Source organism: Cyprinus carpio, unplaced genomic scaffold (genome assembly GCF_018340385.1).
Source record: "Cyprinus carpio isolate SPL01 unplaced genomic scaffold, ASM1834038v1 S000006746, whole genome shotgun sequence".
NCBI lineage: Eukaryota > Metazoa > Chordata > Actinopteri > Cypriniformes > Cyprinidae > Cyprinus > Cyprinus carpio.
Window position 1 is genome coordinate 3,941,038 of NW_024879345.1, and position 24,979 is coordinate 3,966,016.

A 24,979-nucleotide genomic window follows, 5' to 3' on the forward strand; every position below is an offset into this window, starting at 1 on the left:
CCCTCCATCCAGGACATTTATGAAATCCGTCTTCCCGTAAAGCCCTCTGCATCGCAGGTGATCCCACCCACCCATCACGCAGTTTCTTCAGTCTGCTGCCATCAGGGAGGAGACTGCGGAGTCTCTAGGCGAGGACCAGCAGACTGAAGGACAGCTTCATTCATCAGGCTGTCAGGAAGATGAACTCCCTCCTGACCTTGCCCCCCCCTCCCTCCCCTCTTTTTCCCCATGCACCACTGAACTCTAAAACTCAGTCCCTGCCCCCCGCCCCCAGCTCCCACTAACACACTGGGACATGCACCAGACACTTTGTACAGCATTGGTCTGCTCACTACATCATTCAGCAGTTAACTGACCTCATTCAACCACCTCTTCTGTCAGTTTAAATAAAGAACTGCTCTCTGAGATTTTTGACACTTTAATCAGACAAAATAAGCTTTTTTGCACTACAGTCATTATATCTGCACTGTTTACTTTACTGGTTTGCACTCTATCTACCATGTGCCTTGTGCTGCTTTACTTATCTTTCTTTTTTCTTATGTTTTACTTTATATTTTATTATCTGTATTTAATGTTCTACTGTTCTAATGTTCTAATGTTCTAGTGTTATCTGTATGCACTAAGGGTCTGAGAGTAACGCAGTTTCAATTCTCTGTATGTATGTACTGTACATGTGGAAGAATTGACAATAAAGCAGACTTGACTTGACTTCATAAACATTGCCAAACCTTTATTTATGAGTGTATAACAATTTCCAACTACACTGTAAAAAGTGATTTTTTGAACTTGTAAATAAAGATAGCATCAGTTAAGTAAATTTTACAAACAAATCCTATTTTGTCTTTTTACTTCAAAATATCACGTTTAATTCAATAAGCTACTTGAGGTTTCGTTTTTATTTATTTTACTTAAATACATAAGTAAATTCAAATGGAACTGCCTAAGTAGAAATTAAAGTAAAAAAAAAACTCAAGTATATTTTACTTAGAACCGTTTGTTATGTTTACAAGGATTCTTTAAGTAAATATCAAAGTTATGATCCCATATTTCCCATCATGCAGTGGGGCATGAATAATTAAAAATGTACACTGTTTTATGGTTGCTTTTGTTGTAAGTTGTATAGTTTAGTTGTTAGTTGTTGTTTGTTTTAGGAACATACTGTTTTGTGACACCTGGAGTTCATTTTTCTACTCAAAATGACCCATTCATACTCAAACACTATTCACTGATTGTTACCGTCATTGTGTGTGATGTACCAAGTATTGAGGTCTCTGTGTTCATTTGACTATTCATTTTATAGAGTAGGTACAGTATATTATCTTAAAATTATAATAGCCTGTCTACATGCTTACTTGCATGTTTGCAAGTGAATCACATGTTGTAGTAGAATGGTGGTTTTCAAGTGTTGCCTTGTTAAAGTAAATTGTAAAAACTTGCAGATTTTATTTAATTCAATGTTTGAGTTTTACTTAAAATATATGAGTGCAAAAGAAGGAAATTTTTTTACATTTTTTTACAGTGATAAGCATTACATAATGTAAAATTTACAAACAAAGAGCCAACAAAATTAACTGGGAATTTCCAAGTAAATTTAACTTAAATATGTCTAATTAAACCTACTAATAATTATGTTTAGGCTTTTACTTGGCAAATGTTTGTAAATTTTCTTGCCTTTTCTGAGTGAAAAAAATTTGCAAAGTTTTTTCAAGTAAATCCTACTCCACATTTTTTACAGTGTAGTGTAAAATCTTGTGACCAGCCTCTTGTTCTACAGTGGCCTTGTCTTCTGATAATTACTGTAAATGTATCACAGAGTCAAAGCTATTAGCTATTTGATTTAATGGTTACTCTTATCAGTCTCATGCCATCAGCCTTTTCAAATGGAAGGAGACATGATAACAGAAAGAAACTGATTAAGTCTGCAAGACAGGACTTCTGTGTGCTTCAGTGGGCAAAATAAAATGGGGTATAATTTTCTTTGATTATTTACGTACTTGCACTTGTGTGTTCTTTTTTATTTTTCCTCTCTCTTTCTTTCTCAAAAAGACTAGTGCTTTGACTGTCTAAATTAATGACTCAGCTAATTGCTCAGTTTTAAACCAGTGAACAAATTCTCTTTAGCACTGAGGCGGCTCCTTTAACAAGACTGCAAGTAATGATTGCACATTCTTTATGCCTAAGTGTTCAGATGGGAATCATTTTTATATAATATTTTTATTTAATTTTATTTAATTTTATTTTTTTTATGACATGTTAGGCATGCTACTGACTACTGATGTCCCTCTGCTCACTGTCAGCAGGCTATTCACCTTTGGACTGCATATGCCCTCAGTGTTGTCCCTGAAATTGACAGGATAAGACATTTCTTCTTCATTGTACAGCCTATAGACCAATTTGGAATAGACGTCGCAGTTACATCATTTGCAGCTCTGCATACATTGTGGTGGCAGAAAAACACTGGGAACAAGTAGAGGGAAATCCATGGAATAAGAGAAAAAAAATGTATGGTTGTGCCTTTGGATGTCAGAATCGGAATGCTAATAATTTTTTATATAATACTGTCATCAAAGACGCCATCTGAAGCTAAACACAGAAATTTAAACGGACAAACTATGGATGAAACCTGCAATGATTACCCTACTTTTAATTATAAATTAGATTTAAACAATACGTCTATATAATATTCACATGTAGGGGACATATTGTATTAGCCCTACAGTTAAAGCATCCCAAAATGAAAATTTTGTCATTATTCACTTAACCCCATGTCGTTCCAAACCCGTAAAAGATTTGTCCGTCTTCAGAACACAATTTAAGATATTTTGGATGAATACCGCTAGACTTGAGACTGTGCCATAGACTGCCAAATAAATAACAGTGTCAAGGTCCAGGAAAGTATGAAAAGCATCGTCAGAATACAGGTGCATCTCAATAAATTAGAATGTCGTGGAAAAGTTCATTTATTTCAGTAATTCAACTCAAATTGTGAAACTTGTGTATTAAATAAATTCAGTGCACACAGAGTGAAGTAGTTTAAGTCTTTGGTTCTTTTAATTGTGATGATTTTGGCTCACATTTAACAAAAACCTACAAAAATCTCAACAAATTAGAATATGGTGACATGCCAATCAGCTAATCAACTCAAAACACCTGAAAAAGTTTCCTGAGCCTTCAAAATGGTCTCTTAGTTTGGTTCGCAAGGCTACACAATCATGGGGAAGCTTGCTGATTTGACAGTAGTCCAAAAGACCATCATTGACACCCTTCACAAGGAGGGTAAGCCACAAACATTCATTGCCAAAGAAGCTGGCTGTTCACAGAGTGCTGTATCCAAGCATGTTAACAGAAAGTTGAGTGGAAGGAAAAAGTGTGGAAGAAAAAGGTGCACAACCAACCCGAGAGAACCGCAGCCTTATGAGGATTGTCAAGCAAAATCGATTCAAGAATTTGAATGAACTTCACAAGGAATGGACTGAGGCTGGGGTCAAGGCATCAAGAGCCACCACACACAGATGTGTCAAGGAATTTGGCTACAGTTGTCGTATTCCTCTTGTTAAGCCACTCCTGAACCACAGACCTTACCTGGACACAGAAGAGCATACGCCATCTGTGTACTGCTCAGAATTGCCAAAATGGCGTTACGCCACTTTTGTTAAATAAAGTTGTTATTTTTGTTTTCTTTGTGTACAAAAAGTATTATCGTCACTTCATAACATTACGGTTGAATCACTGATGGCAGATGGTCTATTCTGATGAATGTTTTCATACTTTCCTGGACCTTGACACTGTTATTTACTTGGCAGTCTATGGGACAGTCTCAAGCCTCCCCGTTTTCATCCAAACTATCTTAAATTGTGTTCCGAACGACGAACGAAGCTTTTACAGGTTTGGAACAACATGGGGGTAAGTGACTAATGACACAATTTTCATTTTGCTGTGGAGTAACCCTTTAAACCTATAACATTTTACATAACATTTAACTATTTTATCTCACAATTCTGACTCTTTTTTTTAAATTTTTTTTTTTTAAGTTTATCTCCTAGTTCGATCTTTGTGACTTAATTAAACTCAACAATTGCGAGTTTGTCAATTCTGAGGGAAAAAAACCTGAAGTGTGATTATAACCTCATGATTCTGAGCCGAGGGAAAAAGAGAGAATAACAAGTTGATTTTTCTTACCAGAATTACTAGACATAATTTCGGAATTTAAAGAAAAAAATCAGATTTTTGAAATATAAACTCAAAATTTCCTTTTTTATTGTTTTATTCCATGGCTTCCATAGACTGCTACTTTAGATCTGGCATTTTCTACCACCCGGTAGGCTCCGCCCATAAAATACGTCATCAGTGTTTGCAAACAAGGAAATGTTGTTCATACTAGTACCCACCATCATGGTGAAAAAACACTTATTTTACAAGCCTAAGTAAAATTGTATAATATTAAAAGTAAGTTGTTGTCTAAGAGTTTGATATTTTAGCCAGTATAAACGACATGGATTGAACACTAATTTACTTTATAGACAACATATTTATGGTCTTATTAGTAGTAGGCTAATGTTCTTATTATTGCAGATTTTTTTTTTTCGTATTCGGTACGATTCAACGTTCAAAAACTTGATCCATGAGCTTGTGGGGACTATTTTAATTGCCAAGAACATAATGCAACGTCAATGTTTAACCAGTTAAGGGCAAAGAAGTTTGCGTTAAACATGTTTGTGTGTGTGTACACACAGCCATGTTGTCAGTAGTGTGTGCTCAGAGCCGTGTCACTCGCTCGGCTTATTCAACGCACACATTGGGTCGCGCGGGGGTCTGGCCAGAACTCGAAACGCTAGTGGCTGATGACGGGGTGGTGTTGCCCTGGAGTGGGTGGGGTTTGGTTTGAGTGGGCGGAGACTTTGGAATACTGACAGCGTCCAGCGCGCAGCACACAAATACATGCACACATTCACATATAACAGTGAATAAGACACGGTTGTTCTCCGCATAGAGAGGTAAGCGATGGCTTTCAATTCTCACTCCGATATTTTTTTCGAAACAAGCGTTCACCCAAAAGTTAAATCTGTGAGTGTGCACTGGCAGGAAAAACGGGTGTTGGGTGCCCTTAGGAAGAACTTGTGAGTAAATAAGACCAGTGGGCGAGAGAGGGCTGAGAGGTGTGGCTTCTGTTCTAGAATCATAGAGAGTAAAGGAAACTTCTATAGCAATAATTCACAGCTTAATATTAGGCTGTAAAATGTTTTGTCAGGTGGGCTTCACGTGGGTATCATCTTAAAGAAATGGTCTTATTCATTGAATTCAAAACGTGAATTGAATAATTCAGCATGACTGAATCATTAGCTTAAAAATAAATAAATAAATAAATAAATAAATAAATAAATTCGGAAGGATATTTCCTTAAGGAAATATTAGTGTTACATCCTTAAGGTAACGCTTCCAGTTAACACTATATCACAGTGTAGAGATGTAGCATGAAAAAATAACAACACCGCACTACTGAAAACAGAAAATAGCAGCAGATTAAGATCCTATTAACTTGTTGAATCTGACATGTACAATGTGAACATATGCAAGTGTTAAAACTCTGGTTTTCGTAGGGAAAAAAAGAAATAATGTTTAATGGGAGTGATATAGGCATTATACAACAAAATATACAATAAAATCTGTTCATTAGTTAACAAGGTAATTGCCTTGGTAAATGTGGTAAATCTATATTTTTAAGCACAATTTTGTATTTTCTCTGTAATATTATTGTAAAATATTTACAATATTTTTATCCATATTTATTTAGCCATGCAATGTATTTGTGTGATAAAACATTGAACTACAATCATGTTTTAAATGTATGAAATTCCTTGCCCCTCCCTGTATGAAAAATACAACATGTTTTTAATCATTGCATTTTACAGTGACAGAGATATTTAACAGGTCACTTCAGTTGATATCTTAACTTTACAATTTAATTGTACTGTAATTTCAAATTTATTTAATTACATATACAGTACAGTTAGAAAGTGCAAAATGTAGTCACCAAAATTTCATCCTGTAATACTTTTGAATTCACAGCTGTCAGTTTCTACCATAAATGTAAAAAAAATACATCTTCCAGAGGGTCAAACTGAAAATAAAGGGATAGTTCACCCAAAAAAATGAAAATTCTGCGATCATTTACTCAACCTCATGTCATTCCAAGACTGTATGACTTTCATTCTTCATTGCTGCAACCTGGAATTGAACTGCTGGTTTCGTCTGGCCTGAGGAGAACTGGCCCCCAACTGAGCCTGGTTTCTCCCAAGGTTTTATCTCCATTCTGTCACCGATGGAGTTTTGATTCCTTGCCGCTGCCCTTTAACTGTCATTTAGCATTATTGACACACTTTTCTAATTAATGTTGTTTAGTTGCTTTGACACAATCTGTTTTGTTTAAAGCGCTATATAAATAAAGCTGACTTGACTTGACTTGGAACATAAAAGAAAATGCTTTGAGAAATATCTCAAAGTAATATTTTGATTGATTGATTTCCATAAAATGCAAATCAATTAACACCAAAATGGTTTGGTTACCAACAATCTTCAAAACATCTTCTTTTGTGTTCCACAGAAGAAAGAAGGTATTTTAGGTTTGTTTCGTGTTTTTTTTTATACAGTCATTAAGAGAAGTTATTTTATTTTTAAAATGTTTTGTTTTTTTTTTTTTATTGTGTGTCTGTTAGACTAAACCATGTCAAAATGTTCAGTTAAATCGGGACAGTTTTTTTACTTTCATTTATAGTTGACATCAATTTTGATGACAGATGATGTTAATAAAAAAAAAACATGAGGTTTTGTAGTTTGTCGGCTGAGGAATAGCATGGGGTACTAACTCCTATTTCATTCTTGGGAGGTTCCTCCACTGACAGGCTGAGACTGAAGACACAGTTTAGTGGGAGGATGATGAAGCTTTTAAAGGTGGAGCTACTGGAAAAGGAGGAGTTGTTTGGTTTGAATTGGAGAGAGTCAGCTGAGAGATAGATACATTGTGGACACTTGGATTAGGATATTAGAGATCCAGAAGCAGAAGCAGTAATGGTGAAGCAGTCTTTTAATACTGTGTGCATTTAGCTTTCTGTGACTGGATAGACGCAGGGCTTTACACACACAAGACACCGGTGAGTTCTGGTTCATGAATGCTTTTATATGTGTCCACAATGATTTAAACCCCCGTTTAAAGAGCATGACAAAGTTAAAAAGCTTCGAGCGGTGATTCATGCATGAGGTAGTGCTGAAGGACTGTGGAATGGGGGTAGTGTGTGTAGATGAGAGTAGGGAAGGTTTGTGTTAAACTTCTCAGCTTATTATTTATCCATTAATACAAGAGATGTAAACATGGTGTTATTTCCATCCTCATACATGTATTTAATTTCTGGCAAGCTTTATGAGGCAAGTTGTGAAAAAATTGTGAACTGTTTTCTTAAATGTAAAACCTTAACACCCTTAAAAGATGTTTTTGTCACTGAATATGTCTTAATTTTTTTTTTTTTACTTACTTAGTTAATTGCTTGAACATAGGCTATATAATGAATATATGTCAAAGGGACAGTACAAAAAAAAAAAAACAATAAAATCCATGTTATATGTAAATAAAACCTAAATTAAATTTGTTCATCATACAAAGTATTTGGTTCTCTTTAGAAGACTTAGCTTAAACCACTTGATTTATATTGATTACTTTTACAATGTCTTTATAAACTTGTTATAGTGTCATAGTTTTGGTGAAATGGATTTTCAATGGAAGTACAGTAATCTCCCAGGTTTCATTAGAAATATTCTCATGTGTGTTTCAAAAATGAACAAAAGTCTTATGGGTTTAGAATAACATGAGTAAATGACGGCAGAATGGTCATTTTTGGGCAAACTAATAGTACATATTGTTGATTAATATATTCCTCTACAATCAAAATTATACTGTAACACGGACACAGTAATGTTAAGAATGACCATTTGTTGTTAGGTGGTATCCAGGAGATTCCTGTTAAAGTATTATGGAAATTTGTAACTGTAAGATCTGTGTATGCCTAAAGAAAACCTGCAAGTGATCCTACACATTCTGATAATGGAATATATTCCATTCAGATGGTTTGGCATCTTGTTTTCACGATTCAGGCCTGTATATTAAATGCCAGAGTGGTCAAATAGAGATAGCATTCATAACTTGGGTTTTGAATAGTAATTTTACCATTCTGGGGGTGTGTTTTCCTTTAATACTTTAACAAATTCCATCAAATTGATCATGAGCTTAACGGCCGTAACTTTCAATGGCTGGGGGACACCACGGATGTACTACATTCTATTTTGCATCATTTTGCTATCATTCATGGTTTCCTATTGAGTGTTAATACCCCCTGGACTGAGGCAGGGTCGTGACAGTATAGACCCGAGCCTGAACACCACAGTTCAGCCAGTGGAAATCCCTGCTGTTCATTCATTTAGCTCTTATGTACATTGAGTTAGTGACTCATAAGGGATGATTATGGGTACTGTGGTCAGAGTGATCTGTCCTGGATCAGGCGGTCCGGGTGCATAACAAACTGAAGTTTAATGCAACTCAACATTGGTGTGTTTGTGACTTTCTATCTTGTATGTGCTGCATTTTTTCTTAGTTCAGCTCTGGATGAGATCCTTTTATTTCTGTTTCTTGCATATATCCTGGAAGTTCAAGAGGGATTGCATTTTTCCAATCCTGCTCAAATGTTTTTGTTTTTAACCAGACTGAAATTCTCCCATCTCTAGTGTCAACATTTAATAATCATACAGTTGTCATGTTGAGTTTGACCCAGAATTAGTATTGCTGTGATCATTATTCTGCCGCATGGAGGTTCACTGTGTCTTATGTTGCAGTCACGTTGAATTGGAATTACTGTAATTGCAATATAGCAACTCAGTGATTCTACTTGGAGGAATGTTCTCAGATTAATTTCTGTGGCGAGAATCACAGCGCTTAAGTTAAGCGCTTGGTTATTAATGACAGCAAATAATTTAATCACTATGTTAATTCCCTTATATTCTGCATGTGATCGTTTTAGAACAAAGAAAGCACACCATTATCATTAACTCTAATCAAATGACATATCAAACAGCAATACGTGTTGAGGTAGGAGCTAACTGTGGAGGCCGCTTCCATTTTGTTTTTATTTATACAACGTTTGAGAGAAATATCCAAGCTTTCATATAAGTTTCCAATTTGTAATTACGAGTCCAATGAAGACCTGAATGGTTTTTAGTCAGAAACTCGTAATTACAGTACAGTAATTCAGATGAACAGTTGATGTCTGGAGCAGTTAAAATTTATCATAGAAAACACGCCATGCAAAACTGCTTACTTCGTATTATAGGTATTTATGTAATCATAATGGATACATATTTTGAAATAAATATTTGCTTTTAGATGTTTATTCCTTTGCATATTTTATATTTTTATAGGCTTATAGTTATAATTTAGCCAAATAAATAAATAAATAATACTAATACTAATATATATATATATATATATATATATATATATATGCAGTGCAGCATATTACCAACTAGGAAGACCATTTCCTGTCTAGCCACTGCATTCTTCTTAATTACAAAAATGAAAATTAACTGTAAATTCAAATAGAAACCCTCCAGTGTGAGATATGGTTTGGACGTGTTCATTGGTGGAATTAAAGAACAAATTTAGCCCACCCATACAGCAAACATGTACACAACTATACAAGCTTCAGTCCTATTCATCATTCAGATTGCATAAGAAACTGTTGCTCATTGCCAATGAATCTCGTCTCCAATTAGTGATTGTCCATGTTTCCAAAAGCTTTTCTACTCTCCCTGGTTGCCCATTCAGCCATCCTGACATGAAGCTTTCTTATAGCGTCCTATGCCCAGTGGCTCCAAAATAATGGAGTTTCCCAGTATTAAAGAAATCAGGAAGAGCAACTGAGGTGTGACCATTGTGCTATTAAGGTTCACATGAAAATCATGGGCATACTAAATTATACTAACCATCTTCTAATGTTTTATGATTCAGCACTGGTTCTTGACCCGGCGACTTGTCTTCTGTTATTTCGATAAAAGAATATATATATATATATATATATATATATATATATATATATATATATATATATATATATATATATATATATATATATTCTCAGAAGATTCAAGCATGATGTAGTGCTGAAGGAGTGAAGAATCTCCCTCACCCTCCTGTTCTCTCACAGGCTGCATTAGCACAGAATAATATGGCTGTTAATCCTGTGGTTCTGAATATGGTTATATTAATTTATTCATTAAAATAATAATAATTATAAAGAAGAAATAAAGAAATAGATTAGCCCCTTAGATTACATTAAATATTTATGCATTAAATATCTTTGTCATTTTGGTCAGTAGCCATTTTTTGGCTACTAATAACCCTCAGAATGTGGGTTACGGTCATATTGTATGACTTTTAAAATATCTGATTATTTGAACTTTTCTTGTGAAGGTTAGTTTAGGTTGTAAAATGTTATGCAGTGTAGCCTCTCAAAAATGTATAGAAATCTAACAGTTTATGATATTTGTAAAAACACATTTTAATTTGCTGTTGTATGAGCTGTATAATTAAAGAGTCACACCAGTTGTAAATGTAGTTGTCAATCCCAAACACTGATTGTGTGAATGTGAAATGAAGCCTAGACATCACTGCTCTGTTGCTATAGCAAAGCCTGTTTGTTTGGGGAGATAAAATTGGCAAATGGCCCAATTATTGTTCTCTTAGTATTTCTGTCTTTAATAGCCAACATGTTTGTGCAAGTATCCTGACACAGAGCTTGTTCTTGAGTAATCATAACACTTAATATAATATACCGTAATGTTAAAATAACACACTTTCAGAAAATTTCAGCTTCTCCTTCAAGAGGTTTTGACATACCCATTGAATGTGTTTGAGTGAGTCCAGGAATGTTTCCCTACATCTACAGCCTTGAATAAAGTCTCCTGAATGTATTTTTTAAAAACTTTGCTACCGCCTTGTCATTAAATCATGGATGTATAAAAAGGTGTGAAAGACAGGTAGAAGACAAGGGCAATAAATCAGCTGACCCAGATTTCGAGTCCAAAGTTAATAAGGTGTTGCAAATAAAGACTCGATAAGATGATTAAATTCTGATGAAACTTTACGATTTTCACATCTTCACTTTAAATAATGAGGAGGTCATGTCAGTGTTTAGAAGCACTAGTCCACATTCTTTGCAAATTTAAGTTTAGGATATAACTAAAGCTTTAGTGTTAGTGATAAGTACCGATCCTAAACCTTTCTAGGTAGAGTTCCAGCTATCTAGAAAAAGAGCTGCTTTACAATGCATGTACTTATATATACACTAAAACTTTGCTGGTTACAATATATGCTAATTAGTAAGTAGTTTGTTTGTGACATTTAGGAAACTAAATTTGTGATTTGTGTATTTTTGCTTATCAAAGTTTTGAACTGAAAAAAACAAAAGTAAACCCTCCTTCTTATCCAGTTGTGCAAGGGGATGTCGTAAAAACTGAAGAAAAAAAAAAAACTTGTAATCTTGAATTGAGACACAGCTTCAGTCTTTATGCAATGTTCTCTGGAAAATTGCGAATTGGTTTCTTTGAAATAGGTCCTGCAGCTAGATTGAGCAACCATGGTGTTAGTAATCATAAAGGGGTCATATGATGCGATTTAAATTTTTCCTTTCTCTTTGAAGCTCTTGGTGCATGAAGACAATCTGTAAAGTTGCAGAGACTAAAGACTCAAAACCAAAGAGATATTATTTATAAAAGTTAAGAGTCAACCATGCCCTCCTAAAACGGCTCATTCTAACACGCCCCCACATCTACATCACGATGTGGGAAGATTTGCATAATGCCGCCCAAATGTTCACGCAAAGAAAGAAGGCATAACTTCTTGCTGTGTTATTGTGGTCGCTGTGATTTTGCCAAGTAAGACATGTTCCTGAATCTTTTGTTGATCCTGGATCAACATTACTGTCCAAAAATATAGACTAAACCCAATCCCTACCCCTAAACCTAAAACTACCCATAATTTATTCCTGAAATCAGTGTGAAATGATAGCTGATTAACAAGGGTGTAGAAGCACCTAACCCTGATCGTAAGCCTAAAACAGATATTTCCTGAAAAGTTATCCCTCAATTCTGATTGGTTAAGTGGAATGTTGTTCCAGGATCAACAAGGATGTTGATCTAGGAACACGTTGTACTTGGTAAAATCACTGTCGCCATAGTATTTTTGCTGCCACCATGTCGTGGAGACGCTGTGTGTTTCGTTGTGAAAGCGAAACTACTTTGTTTGGCCTTTCAAAAGAGGAAACAACTAGAAATCATTGGTTAAGTTGTTTTTGCAACACTTTTCCGGAACAGGTCAACCCAAATATTCAGATGTGTGCAGTGCATTTTATGTAGGACGATGACTGTTTCCTGAGAGAGTAGCCTACAATGCCGGTGTATGTGGGGCAATTCCAACTTCGCAAGGACAGTCTGGCGCTTCTGACTCACAGCCTGTAAGTAAGTTTTCATATTTAAATGATTTAAAGGATTGCCACTGATGATTCAAACAAGAGTTTTGAGCAGTGTAGAGTAGCGCTTGTTGTTTGTCGTTTCTCCAATCACAAATGCAGACAAGATTTTATGTTTACATGGCACGATACGCAACGCAACACAACACGTAAAAAGACAGTATAAGTCATTATAATCAGTAATTATGTCCCCACTGGATGCAGCAAATGCCTCGTTTATAATGGGTTTTACTGGTTTTGTCTCGTTGCGCAGGGGGACACAGCATCACAGTGTTAAGGGGTGTAACATTTCCGTCACATGCTTGAGGTATTCAGCCAATCACAACGCACTGGATAGCTGGCCAATCAGAGCCCACCTCACTTTTCAGAACGATGAGCTTTGTAAAAATCGATGCGTTTTTAGAAAGGCGGGGCATCATAGAGGAGAAACAATAATGTACATTATGTGGAAAATAATGTGTTTTTTGAACCTTAAACTGCATAAACACATTGCATTACACCAAATACACCAAATAATGTTCTTTTTTGCAATGTCATATGAACCCTTTAAGATAAACTGTTCCTGGCAGAAATTAGACCATGTGTATTGCCCAACATGTTGTATCAACATTACTATTTGAAAATGAACAGGTTTCTCAGTCCTGGTGCACATTTATTTATTTATTTTTTTATTTTTTTTACAGTAAGATTGTTCTCTACTCCTTCCATCTTTTCCTCAATATTTATGGGTTTTCCAGTCCCTGATTTAAGGAATCATCCCCAAAACAGCAGGCTTCACTGCGGGGAAGTTTGATGTGCTGGGTTAGGTTCAACTACACATCTTAGCAGCATTCATCTTAATGCATAAGAGATTTATGAAATGTGTGTACCGTTCTTGATTGGTATTTTTATGTGTTGAGACTTCTAGATGCCTCTTGGGGACCTTTCTTTCAATGACTTTCTTTTTTGGATGTTCAGCTTTGGACTACAACCAAATTCACTATCATTCCATATAGTGCTTACTATATAATTTTACTCTCTTGAAGGATATAGTTTTAGGATTACTTAAACAATGTTTCTGGTTCTTATTGGTAGACGTGTGGACTGTTAAGCCCTTCAGATGCACACAGGTGGATGCTAATGAAGTAATCATGTGACTTGGAAAGCATAGATTTTTATTTAATGGTGTTTTAAGTAGTGTTGTAGTCAATTATTTTTTTTTTAATTATAAAATGTTTAAATATTTTTACTTTGACATTCTACAGCATATGCATGACAAATATTCTTTAAAATATTTAATGTGCCATATTCTATACTTTAAGTCCAAGGTTCACACACACAATCAGGGTCCAAAATGAACTGCTGAGCACAAGTAAAAAAAAGAATAATACAAAAATGGTATATGATGATGTGACTGACAAAACAGAGGAAACACAGCTAAATAATTCCACAGTCACAAGAACAATTTTTTATTTTCTTATTTTTTATTTTTATTTTTTTGTGATTCAAGTTTCATGGTCAGTAAGAATTTGTTTATGGTTGGTAAATTTTCTCAATTCATCCACATTTTTTCACATATATAAAGGTCAATTTTTACCCTGCTGAAATTCTTTGAAATTCTGATTTGGTGTTTTTTTGGTTCTTTGATCACAATTCAGCATTTTGATCCATGTCCAATCAAAATCTACACAATTCAAGACCTGAGATTAGTGTGGGAAGCACCTCATAATTATTCATGACCTGATGCATTTGGATGGCCCCTTTGCTTCTGGACACACAGCTGGACAGAGCAGCTCACATTCCAGCATCTCTGTCAACCAGACACTTTCGCTCTCCTTCCCTCTCCCTTGCTATCTCACTCTTTCTCACTTTTTATTGCTGTCCTATTTTCAGCTCGTCTCTCTCATCGCTGTACTTTGCCCTACAAATCAATGCATGCCATTTTGCAGCTCTCCTCCCAGTAGCCTATGGGGAAAGAATGCACTGTCTGCATTCCTGAGGAGATGGTGCATTTTGGCTAATGGTCTGTAGAGTAATCCTAGGATGTTGCATGAGAATGTTGGAGTGGGCCAGAACTGAAAATCTTTCGCAACAATGTTTATAAAATGTTCAACGCATGCAGAGTTGATCAAATTTTCGACATAAAAAATTATATTATATTATAAAATTAAAAAAAAAATATATATAAAAAATTATATTATATTATATATATATTATTTTAAAGGTAAATATTATACTACTGTTAAAAGTAAGATGTTTAGTGTTTTTGAAAGAAGTCTTTTATGCTCTTATTATATTTGATGAAAATACATTAAAAACAGTAATATTGGAAAATATTATTAGAATTTAAAACAACCGTTTTCTTATTTTAATATTCATGTGACCTTTCAGAAATCATTCTAAAATGCTGATTTGGTGTTCAAGTAAAATGTCCTATTATTATCACAGTTTAAAAGGACTTCATAGTTTTAGGAAATCAGGAAACTTTTTTTCAAGATTATTTGATAAATAGAAAGTACAAAAGTATTATTTTATTTGAAATAGGTTTATTTTGTAACATTATTAATGTCTTCGCTGTCACTTTTGATCAATTAAATGTGCCCTTGCTGAATAAAGGTATTCATTTCTTAAAAATAAATAAATAAAATCTTACTGATCCCAAAATTTTGAGTAGTATATTATGTCTTATTATCTGTTTTAGGAAGTGATATGTCATGTCTGTGGGTTTGGGATCATTTTTATATTTGAACAGCTATGTAAAGACCACACTATGCTTGGAAACTTCAGTGGTTAGCTGTTTTTATACTGGACGGATGGTCAGGTGTATAAATAACCCAAATATTTTCATGTGTGCCACATTTAGAAAGAAAGAGAATATTTAGCCTGTAAAATGCAAGGAATTTAGGAGGGGTGCCAAAGCAGCAAATACATTTGGAAGGTATCATACAGTATATCCCAGTGGAAGTAGAGTTATTGCAGTGAGCCTAATTTATATAATTCCCTTTATCAGTATTCCCCAATATATTAATTTATTCCATGCATTTTGGACTAATTTCTGGAACTTGTGAAAAGATTCTATTTGCACAGGTCATCTCATGTTAAGTGGCTGTGTGTGTTTAAAAACTGCTTTTGTGGCGTTCAAGTGCCAAATTCCATTTCACTCTGAGTTTTCCCCTAGCCCCATGAATCTCTCTTCATATTTTAGGGCATAGTTGTGATGTTTTCTGAATTAAAAGATTTAGTGTTGCATTCTTGCTACAATGTCATGAATGAATACAAGCAGTGAGATTTATTTTATAATGTGAGAACTGAGTATTACTGAGAGACATGCTGTGAATGTGCAGATGTGTTCGGGAAGAGTCGAGTTGAGCCAAGGCCAGGTTCTCTCACTCTGTCTGCAGCTTTAAATTGCGTAATATGGTACACCGCTTCCCTCCCTCCCTTCCCGCTGACAGCCTCGCATTACGCAGTGGTTTTATGGACTCTGACAACCATACGGAGAAACTGAAATTCTCTCTGGAGCTGAAGACAGCCCTTGTGGAGATGTGTCATCAGTCTGAAGGTAGAGCTGCTAGTGTGAAACACTTGCCGTGATATTTCACCAAATAGTAGAAATCAGTCATTAAATCAAATTTAACTGTCAGTTCAGACGTTATGCATGGATATTTCTCAGATGAAGTATTTTAGAAAGACTGTTATAGTTTTGGATTTTTGTAAAAAAATAAAAAATACAAAAATAATGATTTTATACTCATTCAGCACAAACTCCCATAGGTTTAAAAAATAAAGAACATATCCACAACTAGTTTAAAACAGAGACAGACAGACAGACATACTGACAGATACACTGTAAAGAGATTGCGGTAAATTTTACAGTAAGCCAGTAAATTACTGTAAAATGTTTTACATATTATTACTGTATTCTCAATTACAGTATATAGTACTGTAATTTCATTTACAAACTACAAATCTTGACCTCTAAGGCAACAGAATTTAAATAATCAAATATAAAATAACATTGCATATAATCTTCAGTGTATAAATTAAATAAAGATTAACCATTAAGTTACAAAAGCTATTCAGTCAAGAGCAGTGAGTTTTTGTCATTTGTTGTTTGATAAAACACAGACAGCTGGTTAATTAAGCTTATTAGGTTTATCAGATACTGTTACTCATGTGTTGTTTTTGTTGATTGTTTACTTTCACTTAAGACATAACCTGCTATGTTTGACTGGATACTTGCAGAGATGGGCATGTTTACATTTTTTGTGTGATTTTGTCTGTTCAAGCACAAGACTTGAAAAAGAACTCAGTATTTGAGCTCTGTTGGAGATGTGGCTTTCCATGTACGTGCTTCGGATGAGTGGACACACAAAACTGATAATCACTGTTTTGACGTATTGGAAAGCTAGAATGCATTCCCTTCAAATGTAACATACATTAGCCAAACTCTGTCTGTGCAATTTAGATACTTGTGCCGTCAGATTTGAGATGAATCGTGGATGCAAATGAGTGTTGAACTGTGGATGGAGGGTTTGATTTCCAGAAAATAAATTAACTTAAAGGATTAGTTCGCTTTCAGAATAAAAATTTCCTTTTAATTTCCTCAACCCCACTTCATCCAAGATGTTCATGTGTTTCTGTCTTAAGTCACAAAGAAATTAAGGTTTTTAAGGAAAACATTCCAGGATTTTCTCCAAATAATGGACTTCAATGGGGACCAACAGGCTGAAGGTCCAAATTGCAGTTTCAGTGCTGCTTCAAAAGGCTCTACACGATCCCAGAAGATCAATAAGGGTCTTATTGGAAATGATTGGTCGTTTTCTTAAATTATTATTATTTTTTTAAATTACGTACCCCAAATTCTCGTCTTGCACTAGCCCAACTTCACACATTATGTAGTCAAGTTGGAAAGGTAGGTATGTAGGCGAAAGTATGGACCTAGTGTTTACAAAGCAACCATGCAAAGAAAGTCAAATGCCCTTTAAAAAAAGGTAAAACAAAGATGTCGGATGATTTTGAAGTTGGAGGAGTAAATGAGATGGAGTTTTTCGCCCTACCCTACCTTTCTGAACCAGAGCGAACAGACAAAGAGCTAACTGCACGCGACCTTTCCAATGGGATTACATAATGCGTTAAGTCACTGACATGCATCGTGGAGCTAGTGCAAGATGAGCATTTCTGGTTAAAAAGTAATGTAATTTTTCTTTTAGAAAATGAAGAGCGTGGCCACTTAAGTGACAGGTGGATTGCCACTGCTGAGCCATTGGCATCTTGGCAGCGTGTCGCCATGCGTCACTCTTCAATAATTTAAAATGGTCAAAGAGGTGGGACGTGGGTGAAGCTGGTTGCTGAAACCATGCCCCCCCTAGCTCGACGGTGGTGACAGCAGCGGCAATCCAACTGTCACTCAACTGTCACTCGCCCATGCCCTTAATTATGCAGGAACTTAATATAGTTTAAATGGATGAGTTCTAAAAAAAAATCACCCCCTCACAGTGGTCATGAATGGCAAAATTAGCTATATAGACCAAATCCACTTTTTGTACCAGGCTGTTAACATTTTTTTTTTTTTTCTGCTGAGTTGGGCATTTTAACATGGGGGTCTATGGGATTAACTCCATTTTGGAGCCAGTCTTTAGCGACCGGTCGATGAATTGCAGTTTAAAACCCCTTTGTGTTCAAGGATCATCGGCGATCCCAGATTATTGTTGTTTCACTTTCACAGCACGTTAAACATCACACTCTGGACAAACTGTGCAATCAGTAGAAAGATTAAAGGCTTTTGTTTCGATATTTGACCACTTAATAAAAACATTTTTGTTAAAACATTGTTGCAGTAACAGTAATTTAGTAATTTATGTCAGGAGTGCAAAATAATAAATCCGTATTATATCAAATTTTGAATAGACATTTACCACTCATTCATATTCAGTCAGGTCAGCAACAGTTTATTTGTGTTCACACAGATTCACTGAACAGCGTCAATAAGGGATTATAGTCCAAAGCTGCATGTACATGCAGATATATGGATATACTTACTCATGTTTACTTCATATTTCTTCTGACATAATCATAATTTCTATTCATTTTCCACTGATTTACGCGATCTGATTATAAATAGCCTCTCCCAGTGTTGTGTGTGTGTGCTCTCCTGCGTGTTTGTGCTGTGACTCAGACAAACTCTGATTCGTCCTTCGCCTTGTCAATCTTTAGAGTCCCATAACAAGACAACGTCATCGTGTCACATGCTTCCTTCACTCTTCCGCGTTGATATCTGACCACAACAACACAGAGGAACCTCTGTACCCACGAAATATCCAAATAATAAATACACAATTACAATAGTAAATGGTTGGTATGTGATTTTCTTGATATTTGGGGCATGTGTATAACAATATTGAAAAATGTACATCTGAACACTTCCGTGTTGGTTTCAAGAGAGAGACCAGAAGGTTGCCGCTTGGTTTTACCTCACTTTTCCTCAGTATTTCATATTAGCTCACTATTTACATTGTGTTATGTATAGGGTTGGGTATTGTTTGAATTTTATCAATTCTGATTCTGATTCCGATTCTGCTTGTCGATTTCGATTCTTTTCGATTCCCAGTTTTGATTCCAATGTGATTAAATAATGATATCAAACAGTTATCCTGTGTCTCTTTTTTGCATACCATGAAAAAAAATCAACATGCTTTTTTTAATCTAGACTCTTTAAGAGCTGCTTGTGTGCAAAATAAAACTGCATGATTTTGGATAAATTAATTTATTTATTTTTTCCCCAATGGAAGTTGTGGTTCTCTCATGATTCTGAAGAAAAAACACACAACTAAACAAAATCACATAATTTATGAATGAATGATTCAATGACTCACTCAAGATGTACTTGTTTAATTACTGGATGAATCAGTGTTCTTTAACAAATCTCTTGTATAATTAAAAGACACATTTTAATAACACCCCTTTTCGCCACCTACTGGCATAACAATGTAATCGATAAATCTTCATTTGAAGTGTCAAATTACTTTCAAAAGGTGATTTACTCTGTTTTAATTGCTACCATACACATCGTATACATAGTTTATATATGAACTATAAACTTTTATCCCAGTATTTCTGTGATTTGAATGTTTGTAACAGAAATAATGATGCTGTGTGGCTGAAAAGACTGTGAAGCTGTTTCATTCATGACAGATGACAGCTGCTCTCTTTAGGTCAGTGGCAGTGGGGGTGTGTGTTTAGGTTTTATTATTGAAATGGTGTGATCATATGCTGCACGGATGAACCAAGTGATCACAACATTTATTGCACATGTAAAAGGTTGAGGAATGAAACAGAAGAATCATTGTAATTTAGGAACAGAATCACGTTGGTGTTTGAATTGTGTTCGCGATCTTTAACGATCTATTAAATTAAAGTGATTTGTCATGTTGGTGGTGACACCTCTCTAGCAACATGTTTAAAACCTTTCCTGAGGATGGTACTCCCCTAGTTATGCTTGGAGATTTCAACATCCAACTAGATAAACCTCTATCTGCTGACTTCCACACTCTGCTTGCCTCTTTTGAACTCAGCCGAGTGTCAACTACTGCTACTCAAAAATCAGGCAACCAACTGGACCTTATTTACACACGACACTGCTCCACTGGTTACTCCACTGCACACCTCAGATCACTTCCTCCTCACTCTTAACCTCAACATGGTTCCTGACACATCACTTACCCCTCTACATGTCATTTTTCGACGTAACCTATGCTCACTCTCACCCTCCCGGCTATCTGCAATGGTTTAATCTTCACTTCCCCTAAACTGTTAGCATCTTTTGACGTAAACAGTGCTACTGATACTTTCTGCTCCACTCTTACATCTTGTTTAGAAACTGTTTGCCCCTTGTCTTCCAGGCCAGCCCGTACCACCCCTTCAGCCCCTTGGTTATCTGATGTTCTACACGAACATCGTTCTAAGCTTAGAGCTGCTGAAAGGGTGTGGTGCAAATCCAAAAATACTACTGACCTTAATGTGTATCAGTCACTCCTCTCTTCCTTCTCTGCTAATGTCTCCACTGCTAAAAGGACATACTACCATAACAAAATTAACAATTCCTCTAACTCTCGCATACTTTTTTAAACATTTTCCTTGCTCATTTGTCCTCCTCCCCCTCCTGCTTCATCTCTAATAGCTGACGACTTTGCCACGTTTTTCATTAATAAAATTAAAAACATCAGTGCACAATTTTCCACACCACAATCCATCAAGCACATGTCATAAGCAAACATACACTCATTCACATTCTTCTCTTCACTCTCTGAGGCAGAAGTCTCCAAACTCAGAGAGTTTGCCTAAGACTGGCAAGAGCGGAATCCAAATCTTCAATACTTATCTTGCTTGATCTAGCCGCTGCTTTTGACACGGTTAACCACCAGATCCTCCTGTCAACCCTACTGGCAAAGGGCTTCTCAGGAACCGCACTCCAGTGGTTTGAGTCTTATCTATCAGATAGGTCCTTCAAAGTATCTTGGAGAGGTTAGGTGTCCAAGTCGCAACATCTAACTACTGGGGTGCCCCAGGGCTCAGTTCTTGGACCACTTCTCTTCTCTGTCTACATGGCATCATTAGGTTCTGTCATTGAGAAACATGGCTTTTCATACCATTGCTATGCTGATGACACTCAACTCTACCTCTCATTCCATCCTGATGATCCAACGGTAGCTGCTCGCATCTCAGCTTGTCTAACAGACATTTCTTGCTGGATGAAGGACCATCACCTTCAACTCAACCTTGCCAAGACAGAACTGCTTGTGGTTCCAGCAAACCCATCGTTTCATCACGATTTCACCATCAAGATAGGCACATCAACCATAACTCCTTCAAAAACAGCCAGAAACCTTGGAGTTATGATTGATGTTCAGCTAACTTTCCCAGACCACATTGCTAAAACTATCCGTTTCTGCAGATTTGCTTTATTCAACATTAATAAGATCAGGCCCTTTCTTTCGGAACATGCTGCACAATTCCTTGTTCAAGCTCTTGTTCTGTCCAGGCTGGACTATTGCAATGCTCTCTTGGCAGGTCTTCCAGCCAGTTCTATCAAACCTTTACAATTTATCCAGAACGCGGCCAAAGAACCACAAAGTCACTTTTATGGACTTTTAAATTACATGTTCCCTCCTGGTGGAATGGCCTGCCCAACTCAATCCAAGCAGCTGAGTCCTTAACCATCTTCAAGAATCGGCTTAAAACACCTCTCTTGCATCTTTATTTGACCCTCTAACTTTAGCGCTCACTATTCTAATTCTATTCTTTAAAAAAAATTAAAAAAAAAAATTCTAACTAGCTTTCTAATCTTTTTGTATTCTACCTGTTTTCTTTTTCATTTATTATAGAATTAACAAACTAAAAAAAGACCTCTAACACTAACTTGCTCTATTCTTTTTCTATTCTGTCTGTTTTCTTTTTATTTATTTTATTATTTAAAAGCCCTTGCTACGTGTACTGTGTTTAAGCTAACTGAGACTTGTTATAGCACTTATATATCATTGCTCTTTTGTTGTTTTTGATTGCTTCCATTGTCCTCATTTGTAAGTTGCTTTGGATAAAAGCGTCTGCTAAATGACTAAATGTAATGTAAGTGTAAATGTAATGTTTATCTATCTGTCACTGGTGTTTAGTGATGAGTTTATGGCTCAAGGTCATCATTTAAAGTCACACCAGAGATGTTCTGTTGGGATTAGGACATTGCTTTCTGCAGACCAGTGAAGTTCTTCCACACTTACTGAATCAATTATTATTATTTTTTTAACCTTGCCTTATATACAGAGGCATTGTCCTGTAAGAATAGAAAAGGGTCCTGTCCAAACTATTAGCGTAAAATTAGAACTACACAGTTCCCTAAAATATCATTATATGCTTAAACGTTAAGATTTGTACTCATGGAAATTACTAAAGTAGTCAAACCTGCTCATTAGAAGGGGGTGTCCCAGTACTTTTGGCATTGTAGTGTACAAGCCAACCTAGCTATATAAAATTTTTGTCTGCAATTTAATAATATTGATCTATTACTTTTACTATTGCTTTTGACCATTAGGTATCAGTATAATAAAATTAATTCAGAACTTTTTCTATGGACATAGACTGTCTGTATCACATTATTGTGCTGATATGGAATGAGATTGACTGCTTAATCAGTTACATTAATAGAAATGCTGCACTGGGGCAAATAAAAATACTCCATAGCAGCATTTCCAGCAGTATCAAACATTTCAGAATCATGATCTTACTCGGCTAAATGTGACTATTAGCTTAACAGCTGTTTTCCTTGTTCGCTAGCTACCTATGCACACAGCATACAATGTTAAAAATGTTCTACATTATGAACCTTAACCCAAAAACCTTTAGCTTCATACACTGTAGATAATTGTGACCCTCCCTGTGGAAACCCAGCTAAAGTATTTATTTTTATTTTTTATTTTTTAAACAGTGGATGAGTAATTCACTCCTTGATTTGCTTAATAAAAGCCTCATTTGAGATCGTTTTTTGTGTTTATTGTGTATTATTTTAAACTTGCTAAGTTTAGTGTGGCAAAATAGAAGCACATCTGTAATTTGCGTGCAGTGTATCTGGTTGTCATGATTGTATCTGTTTGCAATTTTCTATAGCAAAACTAAAATCTGTTTATAAGTTTGATTGACCAAATCGTCCGTCTCTGTCCGTCACAAACTTGAAAATAAATCAAAACGTGTACTTGAAAATACTGTTTAAAATATTGTCTAACTAATTTTCCCTTAAGTATTTCACAGTAGTTTGCTGCTATTAGTTCATAACTCCACCTGATGATGAATAGTGTTAGGCAGCGGAACATTTGTCTGTTGGTTTAAGTAGTTTGTTTCGGGTTACAGTTTTTCTCAGCCGCTTTGGTGCATTTCTCGAATCATCCTTGACATTTGCAAAACACTAAGTGCATTTCTCAAAACAACTCGTACAAATAGCAAAACACCATGGATTACCTGCAAAAGCCAGTCTCTTGCTCAAAATCCTTATTTCATCTCTCAAAAATAAATATCTGTATCAATGAACATGTCAGTGCCATCAGAATGACAAGTCCTTGTGTCATTGTGTATGGATAAGACAGTCAAATTGCTTAGTCGTTGTCAATATACAACATGACTAAGGGATGTTCTGATGTAAACTATGGCAACATTTTGGATGACAGTGACTGTATTGAACAGTATGCCATATGCTTATGTATGCCATATATCCGTTTCAAAAGTAGAAATTTACACATTACTGTATGTGGGATATATATATATATATATATATATATATATATATATATATATATATATATATATATATGTATATATATATATATGTATATATATATATATATATACAGTACAGACCAAAAGTTTGGAAACATTACTATTTTTTATGTTTTTGAAAGAAGTCTCTTCTGCTCATAAAGCCTGCATTTATTTGATCAAAAATACAGTAAAAACAAAGCAGTAATATTGTGAAATATTATTACAACTTAAAATAATAGTTTTCTGTTTGAATATACTTTAAAAAAATAATTTATTCCTGTGATGCAAAGCTGAATTTTCAGCATCATTCCTCCAGCCTTCAGTGTCACATGTAACATCCAGTCTATCACATGATCATTTAGAAATCATTCTAATATTCTGATTTATTATGAGTGTTGGAAACAGTTCTGCTGTCTCTTTACTATCACTTTTTATCAATTTAACACATTCTTGCTGAATAAAAGTATTGATTTTATTTAAAAAAAAAAGAAAGAAAAAAAAATTACTGACCCCAAATTACTGACCAGTAGTGTATATTCTTATTACAAAATATTTATATTTTAAAAACATAGCTTCTTTTTTTTTTTTTTACTTTTTATTCATCAAAGTATCCTAAAAAAGTATCACATGTTCTGAAAAAATATTAAGCAGCAGAACTGTTTCCAACTTTGATAATGAATCATCATATTAGAATGATTTCTAAAGGATCATGTTATAATGATCCTAAAAATTCAGCTTTGCATCACAGAAATAAATGATAATTTAAAGTATAATAAATTTAAAAACAATTATTTTAATTGTAATAATATATCACAATATTACTGTTTTTTCTGTATTTTTGATCAAATAAATGCAGGCTTGATGAGCAGAAGAAACTTCTTTCAAAAACATTAAAAATAGTAATGTTTCCAAACTTTTGGTCTGTACTGTATATATATATAAACCTTTACAATGTCATTGTGATATAGAAAAGGAAAAAGAAATATGGGCATTGGGAATATAGTATATGCTTTCCAATTGAAGATTCATGAGATGAACCTTTGAACTATTTCAGAGAAATGGTTTATCATTGGTTGATCTACATTCTCTTCATTAGTCAAGATTCACTTGCACAATTCATGCCAAATTTACAA

The 24,979-nt window shown here is 35.1% G+C and overlaps 1 long non-coding RNA gene across 1 annotated transcript in view; it reads left to right on the plus strand.

Annotated features, from left to right (window-relative positions):
• Nucleotides 1-4,685: 4,685 nt before the first annotated feature.
• Nucleotides 4,686-24,979, plus strand: part of LOC122144643 — a 44,110-nt gene continuing 23,816 nt past the window's right edge. Inside the window, exon 1 of the long non-coding RNA XR_006159798.1 lies at nucleotides 4,686-4,994. This is a non-coding gene — a long non-coding RNA (uncharacterized LOC122144643). The remainder of the gene's footprint in view (nucleotides 4,995-24,979) is intronic.